Source organism: Toxotes jaculatrix, chromosome 9 (assembly GCF_017976425.1).
Source record: "Toxotes jaculatrix isolate fToxJac2 chromosome 9, fToxJac2.pri, whole genome shotgun sequence".
NCBI classification, from domain to species: Eukaryota; Metazoa; Chordata; class Actinopteri; family Toxotidae; genus Toxotes; species Toxotes jaculatrix.
Genome location: NC_054402.1, coordinates 27,632,289 through 27,641,318, shown reverse-complemented (window position 1 = coordinate 27,641,318; position 9,030 = coordinate 27,632,289). Strand labels below are relative to the sequence as shown.

Genomic DNA, 9,030 nt, shown 5'->3' with positions numbered 1-9,030 from the left:
TGTTTACTAATTTGTATTGCAGAATATGTTTTGGGAGGAAATGTCACTGGGACTCATTTTTGAGTGCTGTGTTCTTGTACTGCATGCAAGTCATAGAGAGGCGGTTGGGGTTGGATAGTAGGTGTACAAATCCCTGGACTTTTACACTGAAAGGTTGAGTCCTTCCTGTCGTTAGGGTTAGCAAGAAAACCACTTCAGAACAAGATGTTAATATTAATTCCTTCCTCTAACCTAAACCGAGCACCAAGTGTCTAAACTGAAGCGTTAAAATATATAATCATGCTTATATATATTTTGATATTATGTTGCAAAAGCAGAGATTGTTGGAAAAACAGGTAAAATACATTTTCAGTGAACATTTCACTGATATGTTCAGTATCATCACTTTGCAACTTGCCAGATACATTCATTTCTACTGTTTCCTCATGATGTTAACAGGACACTTGATTTGAGCAGCATCATGTTCCTCACTAAATGGATTTGCAGTTGAACATTTGAATCATCTACAGTAGCGGGCTTTAGTTAGTCTCTCAAGGACCTCCAGAAGTTGTGCTGTAAATCTGCCCCCCCCCCCCAAGACGATTCCCTTTGTGTTTTCACTTAAATTTCCATCCTCTTTACATCTGCATCAGACTTGTTTTCTGCCAGTTTCTTAAATTCTCTTCTTCTCTCATTCTTTCCTCCTTGAAATTAACTGACTCTGGTTCACGTACTTGAAATACACTGATGTCTAAGATGATACAGTGGTACTTTGGTTCACGTCTCTCTTTCGCTCTCATGCAAATAATTCGGGTTTGGATTCAAATTAAATTCTCTCTCTCTCTCTCTCTCTGTTCCCCTTTTCCTTCTTGCTGTGAGAGAAGAAGAAGAACCAGTGGGCCCTAACGGCCCCTGAAGACCAGCGCCGGCTCCCGCCCCCCATCGCTCACCCAACCTCATTAACTCGAGCCCCTATACACTCCCTGTTAGTCACAATTCAGAAAGCATACAGTTCAGAAAGCATACACTACACACATACGCACCAAACTGCACAAGCACACGCGGAGCAATTAAAAATGCAGGCTTGCATATTTACGTGGCATTTCTGTTCCACGGTACGGTGATACTCACGCTCTTTGGTGTGGCGCTTTAACTGGCTGCTGTTGCAGAAGAATTCTGAAATATTTGCAGACGTTACATTTCTGGACCTCCCATTCGTAATATTTCATCCCACAGACTCATCTGGGAATAAGTTTTGATTTAGGGCTGAATAATGTGTCCACACTTTAGAGATGATCAGAATTAAAGAATGAAATAAAAAAAAAAAGCCTGACTGTTGTAATAAGGTTTCTCTAACACTACCATAATGAATTAAATTATCGTGAAATTACCTATTTTGTCATTTTATAGAGGACCCTGCAGACTCCTCCTCAAGGACCCCCTGCAGGTCCCCAGACCCCACTTTGAGAACCATTGTCCTAACATTAGCAGTCTGTATGGCTCCCAGGGACAAAATCTCCTGAAAAGGCTGGTTATACTTTCACAAGCACGTGTGTGTCTGTGTGTGTGTGTGTGTTTGGAGAGACCCTGTCTCGTCTGTACTGGTATTAGCACAGCAGGGACTCTGAGGGTCCACTAGATGGCAGTGTTGTGTGTTACAGTGCAGGACTGTGATACACGACCCCAATGACATCTCACAGGCCGACACAGGAGAGTATGAAGTACACTGCACAAAGCTTAATCCTTACTCTCTCTTTATATCAGTATTTATACGGTTTACAGTTTAAAACCAGAGCCTTAACATTTAATAAATAGCGATAAACTGAACAAAGATGCATTATTAGGGTCTAAGTGACCCTTTATCAGTCTTTGTAACACGATCAAGTCAAGTGTCACAACTAACAATTATTTACTATTTATTGATCTGATGATTATTTTCTTGATGAATCTTTTTTTATTTTAATTGTTGATTGTCTCACAGGTTGACTGATCTTTTCAGCTCTAGTCAAGCTTCTTAAGATGATCTGCAGTTGTGCAATTAAAGTTTTGGATGGAAAGCTAATATGATGTCACTGTTACTGTTCCCAAATAACTACATTTGTTATATTTTGATCATTTCTTTATTTTAACTGATCGTGAACTTTAGAGCACTGGTTGTGTTCTTGGGGAACTTTGGCTATTTAATAAAACCTGCTTTGGTCATTCTCTGTAAATGTGGATTATGACGATCAAAAACACCAATTTTTAAAACGCAGATGATCACATGATTTGTGTTTTTATTGAGTTGTTTTTGTATAAAGGCCCACAGGAACAGATACTACAGACATGCTCAGGCCATAAATACTGTGATATGTGCAACTGATCCATGTTGTGTAACTGTAAAAAAAAACTATAGGGTGAGGTAGCTGCACTGTTATGTTTAGTTTGTTGCAGAAACTAAAGCTCCACAAAATAAAGAGGGAGGAATGAGGAGGAAAAACATACAATAGAAGGCTTATTAAATAATAATAAAAACAATTTCTTCAACTGACTTCATTCTAAGCAGTTGTACTTTTTGCAGTTTTTTTGCACAGTTTCTGTAAAATACCAGACTTTACATTAAAATCATTAAAGATGATGCTGACCACACCACAGCTGCTCTAACAAGCTCCATGTAGACAGAAACAAGGTGTGAATTTGCCTGTAGAGACATAATGTCAGTGATCAAGTCTCTGACACGCTAAAACTTACAACAATAACTGAGGATACTACAGTAATGTTTTGTCATTGCCTGGTGAACCCCCCCCCCCTATGAACTCTGCCTCTCCTTTACTGTGTGTGATTATTAAGCACATTAAAATGGGAACGTGCAACATGTACGTACATTTAAAACAACCTTAGTTTTAAAACAGAGGTTTTACTAACTACGTTATTGGTGGAAAATAGGTACATTAAGTACTGTGGACAGTTATGAGGTACTTGTACTTCACATGACTATTTCCATTTGCTGTTACTTTATATTTCTCCAATATTATACTATAAATTTTGTATTATTTTCCCCACAAAATTTATCTACCGAAGAGAAGCTGTTCAAATTAGCTCCCCCCTGACCAGCTTCAACATTAAGATGATGACAGGTTTTTGTATCTGTTATTTTATTATATAGCATTTTGTAGAATACTTTGACATTTTGTTACTAATTCTCTTGTACTTTGAAATTTAAATGCAGAACTTTTAGTTGTAATGAACTTTTAGTTGTAGTGAAGTCAGCTGACATAGCGTAAGCCTGGAGCTTTCAGGGCCCCGGAACTCCACAGGCCACTGCAGCAGTCACTTATTGATAATTTAAGTAAATGACTCAGATCAAAACTTGGTTGCATTCTTGTTCCAGCTGAGACCAGCTTTTCCAAATAACAATACTGGTCTGATATATGGATCAAAAACATTGTTCTGTAAGGTTGAATAGAACAACACCAGAACTGAGCCGGCGTTGAAATGACATCTAAATGGAGTTCACTTTATTAACACCTATGATTGTGAAAGACGGAGTGATGTGAGGGAGAGGGCAGCAAAGAGAAGAGATGAGTTGCCTCCAGAGGATTCTGTTCTCATTAGGCTCTTACTCCATTTATTAATAGCGAGTCATTGGGGTTGCAGGGAAATTTCCGTTGCCTGCCACTATGCATGTAGAAGTGATTTTTCTTTCACTCAATTGGCTTACCATTGCACTATTTGGTCTGGATGTGTGTGATTTTTTTTTTTTTTTAAAGCAGCTCCCTCTGTCTTTTGTTTCTCTCTCCTTCTCTCTATCTTGCACACTTCAATGGAAAGCTGTCAAAGTTATTGGGAAAGTAAGACTGGTGTACAAGCTGATAAAAATGCCCTGCTATTGGTTGTCAGACGTGTCAATAAGGTGTGTGTGTGTGGATTCAGCTGGGCTTTCTCTCTGCTCAGCTCGTTTGCTGTGTTTTATGGGAGCTGGAGAAGCCGGATGGCGGGCATACATTTTCCTCCCGGTTTCGTTTTTCACTCTCAGTGTGTCATTTTATCCAGTGTTTAGTCTTCTAAATTAAAGGATAAGGCTAGTGTTCTTCGATTTTTTCCCTCAATGTCAAACAAATTACATGAACAGAAAGAAAACAACAACAAAGCATTACTGCACGTCACACCAGCATTTAGAACAGCAGAAAATTTAGCAAACAGCGGATCCGTTTGTGGGGCTGAAGTAAATCTACACAAAACTTTTGCATCAAGCTCAACTTTTGTATACTTGGACACATGAAATTTCACTTCAGAGCTGACATTTGAGGACACAGACAGCTGGAGAGAGCTTTTTAGCAATCTGGAACCATCCACTTTTATATAATACCCCTTCTTTAAATAACACTGATCTGTCAAAATCCCAAGCAAACTGCTTCACTACAAGGGGCATAGTTAGAAGACCTTTTAGCAACAGGAGTTGAGTAATTCTGTATCTTAAACTCAGGGTGCTGCCAGTTAGCTTATTGGTTAAGGATGTTAGTCCTTTGTTCTGAGGACTGAATCCATGTGAAGTGGAACTAGCCTTGTTGGCCATTTACACTTTTCTTAACTGATTACAGAACACAAATGGAGCTGGGACATTTACTCTCCATTAAGTCAAATGATTATTCATTATTTTCTGTGTTGTTTTAATGTGTGGTTTTTTTGCATTAATGTGTATCTTTGTTGTACTTTTTTAGATTCAGTGACATTAAATGTGTATGTGCACACTGACTGCATACCTGTTAAACTGTAGTGATAGGGTAAGGCTTTGAAGTGACCAACAAATGGCCAGTCATCACCTAATTCTTCCCCAGAGAACAGACACCAAGTTTACATGTCCTGGTAGCATTAGGCTGTTGTTAAACCCTCAAAAAAAAAAAAAGGATAGAGATCCAGTGTGTGTGCTCTCTATGTTGGTTCAGAACTGGCATTATGCAAATGCATCTCCACTCTGCTGTATCAGCGTTGGTGGTATAGTGGTTAGCATAGCTGCCTTCCAAGCAGTTGACCTGGGTTCGATTCCCAGCCAACGCAGATTGTCTTTGCTACTCTCAATAGTGAGACACCACCATTTTAGGTTAGCTCTCAGGCTCCTCTACTGTGGAACCATCTACCAGTTTGGGTCTGGGAAGCAGACCCCCTCTCCATGTTTAAGAGGAAGCTGAAAACTTTCTAAAGCTTGTAGTTAGAGTTGGCTCGGGCTTTACCTTGAACTATCCCCTAGTTATGCTGACTTCCCAGGATGCACCAAGCTCCTCTCTTCTCCTCTCTCTGTCCTTGTGTATCCCACAGTAGAGTCTAGATCAGGGGTCGGCAACCTTTTTTATCAAAAGAGCCACTTTGTGCCCCCCCCCCCCCCCCCCCCGGAGCCGCAAAAAATTACAGAGTTTATAAACTTCTAAAAGTTTTAATCTTTATTTAAATTTTAACAGTTGGAATCACTGAATACAACAAACAAGCCCACTTTAATATATAATATGTTTAATAGTAGTAACCCATGCGTTCTCCCATCCTCTTCGGGTTTGTTGGCAGCCAGCCAGTGATCAATGGACGCACCTTAAAATACAAAAAAAAAGTATAGTAGAGTATTTTTGTTGAAAACAACAGCTTATTAAATTATGTTGTTCTTACCTGTTTAGTGGGATTTCTGTGTCTGCATTTCCCTGCAGATCTTCCCTATGTCGGCCCTGTAAGATGTGACTTTCATCTTCACGCAGGACTGTAGAGTCTCGCTGGTGAAGCGGGAGCGGTATGTGGACTTTATAATGTTCATGCTTGAGAAAACTTGCTCGCATAAGTAAGTTGAGCCAAAGATGGATAGGACTCCAAATGCACACCTTTTCATGTTGACATAGGTGTCAGGAATGGCATTCCATGTTGCAAAAATAAGTTTGTCGGGTTGGCGTAGTTTTTCCATATCACTCCATTTGTGCTCTTTAGCGAGAGTAGCCCTCTGACGGGCGACTTCTTCTAGATCCGCTGACAGGGATTTGAACTTGTTAACCCACAAAACTTCATCCGCAATATCGGCCAGTTCAATTTCTAGATCAGGCTTACTTACTCCTGTGAATGCGGATGTGTTCAGCAGGGATGGGTCGCTGTTCAGCGGTGCGACAGGGAAAGAGAGAGTCTGTTTCTCCTTTCTGAACTCACTGAATCTTTCTCCAAATGCAGCTTGCATTGCAGTAATGGCACGGTGGAAATAATCACAATTTATGTGATTGTTTGCTTCTTTGAACTCTCTTAGGGAGGGGAAGTGAGAGAGCGTGCCATTTTGTACATCTCTGGCGAACACTGTCATCTTGCGCTCAAATGCCAAAATCTCCTCCAGCATGTGCAGTGCCATGCTTCCCTTTCCTTGGAGATTTTTATTCAGCATGTTCAAGTAACTTGTCATGTCCACCATGAAGTAAAACTTTTCCAGCCAAGATGGGTCTTCCAGTTCAGGATAGCCGAGGCCTTTACTTCCCAAGAAGGTTTTTACGTGCTCCAGACAGGCAGCGAAGCGTTTCAGCACCTCCCCCCTGGACAGCCACCGGACTCTGTTGTGCAGCAGGAGATCTGAATACGTGTTTTCGACTTCTTCTAACAACGAACAAAACTGTCGGTGGCTTAACCCATTCGCAATTATTTTGTTCACTATCTTGATAACAAGGTTCATTACTTCCACACATTCAGGGGGAAATGTTTGTGCGCAAAGTGCTTCTTGGTGGATAATGCAGTGAAACGTCATCAGATCTCGGCCCAGTGACTTTTGAAGTAAATTCACAAAGCCCTTCTGTGCTCCTCTCATACTTGGCGCCCCGTCAGTAGATACCGACACTAAGTGAGTCGTGTTTATCCCTTTATCTTTTAGACAACTCACAACAGCATCACAAATGTCCTGCCCCCGAGTTTGGCCCTTAAGCGGTATGAGTTCAATCAGTTCTTCCCGCGGCCCATCAGCATTGGCGTACCTGCATAACAGTGCTATCTGCTCAACGTCGTTTACATCACTTGACTCATCACAGGCAATTGAAAATGCTTGAGCTGAATTAATGTCATCAATTTGCTTACTACTGATATTTGCTGCCATTTTAATGGTCCTGTCCTTAACGGTCTTTGCAGAGAGAGGCATGTCTTTAATTTTCTGAACAATTTCCTTTTTGTTTTTAAAATCGGAGAATAGATGCTCTGATATTTGAATAAATGTTTCTTTTATGTATTCTCCGTCTGTGAACGGCTTACCCCTCTTTACGATCTCCTGAGCTGCCAAAAAACTAGCAGCTGTAGTTGACTGTGGAGAGCTGATCCATTTTTTGAAAGATAGTTTTCTCTCTTCAGCTTGTCGTTGCAATTCCGAAATTGCTCTCTGGCGCTCATCTTCGGTTGGGTATTTTTCAGCAAATGCTAAATGCTTGCTTTGAAAATGTCTTTCAACGTTACTTTTTTTGTTGTTTGATAGTTTCTCGCTACATATCAAGCACACAGGTAAGCCAGCGTCATTGGCGGTGAATGCAAAAGCAGATGTCCACGCTGCATTAAACTCTCTATTTTCTTCCGACACTTTTCTTTTTTGGGCTCTTTTCATGCTTACAGTGGTAGGGGTTCCCGCCGTGGTCCCGCCAGCAAGTAAAGGCGACGGCTGCTGACGTTGATCTGACATATATTTTAAGTGACAAATTATTTAAAAAAAAATAAATAAAAAAACTTTATTTAGATGGTATCAACTAAAACCCCAGGGGAATTGTGCAACAAAATGAACACATAATGACGATAATAAAAGAAAAAAAGAAAAAAAAACATTCCATGTTTTTTTGTCACGGCCATCGGGAGCCACTACAAGGAGGCTGAAGAGCCGCATGCGGCTCCAGAGCCGCAGGTTGCCGACCCCTGGTCTAGATCTTTGGCTGTGGGCCACCCACTGCCCCTATTACTAGTCTCATCAGTTATGCAATAGTATTGTTATTGTTAGCCTTCATGTAGTCCTATTACTAGTTATATTAATGTCTCCTCCTTCTTATTATCAGTCTAGGACAAATTTGCATTCACACCCCTAAAAGGATGTGGCCATAGGCGACTCACACCACCTCTGAATGTGGCCTGTGTAATTTGTAGCTCGAATGTGTCCTGGACTTAGAGCTGTCCACATGTGATTGGAGGCTTTCTCATCCGAGGCTCTGTCTCTTTAGAGACAAATTTGAAATGCTATTTCAAATTACTTCTCGGATGATTTAGTGTCGTGATCTGTTCAGCGTGACTTAGTAGTTTTCACCTTTTCACGTTAGCTCAGTGATCATCACTAGCTCACTTTACTGAGGGCAACATGCTATGGGTCAGCCTGACAGTACACACACAGTACTTGTTATTAGAATCCAGTCATCATTGGTTTTGATCTTTTCATGTGTTTTAATCGACAATAAATAAAATATTGAACATCACCAGCTATATGCTGTAAGTATGTGTGAGTATAAATGTATTGGAATGACTGATTACGATAAGTGTGGCTACAGCATTCTGTGAAACGTAAAGGTTTACAGGTCAAGCTATTTCACACAGTTAAAATAATGACATTTTACTTTTATCATCATTATCATCAACATGAGGGTCAACCAGAGGACAGCCATTTTGTATTTACACACACACACACACACACACACACACACACACACACACACAGGTCCACTCACAATTTCCTGCATTGTAAATTTTGAATGTACAGTATATACAGATACATTTGAAATGAGCAAGACTAGCACCGATCTACCCTCAGACCATAAAAGACAAGTTGTGTTTTATATCCTCTCTCTCCCCTTCTCTTTCACACAGACACACACAGACACAGGCACAGACACACACACACACACACACAGGATAGGACAAGGGTGCCTGTTCCATTATGTTATTGTTGAGCTATTGTCGAGCATGACACACACACACACATACACACACAGGCCATCTAAGCACCCTAATCCACAATCTGTGTTTGAAATGCAGGGCCAGGGTCAAGGATTACAATAAACTCTGATGATCAAATAATGCAGGAATTCTTATTCTAGTGGAGCGCCT

General features: G+C 40.6%; 1 non-coding gene across 1 annotated transcript; it reads left to right on the top strand.

Moving 5' to 3' along the window:
* The first annotated feature begins 4,944 nt into the window (after positions 1-4,944).
* On the top strand, positions 4,945-5,016 carry trnag-ucc. The gene has a single exon. It is a non-coding gene; the product is annotated as a tRNA-Gly (tRNA).
* Positions 5,017-9,030: the final 4,014 nt, after the last annotated feature.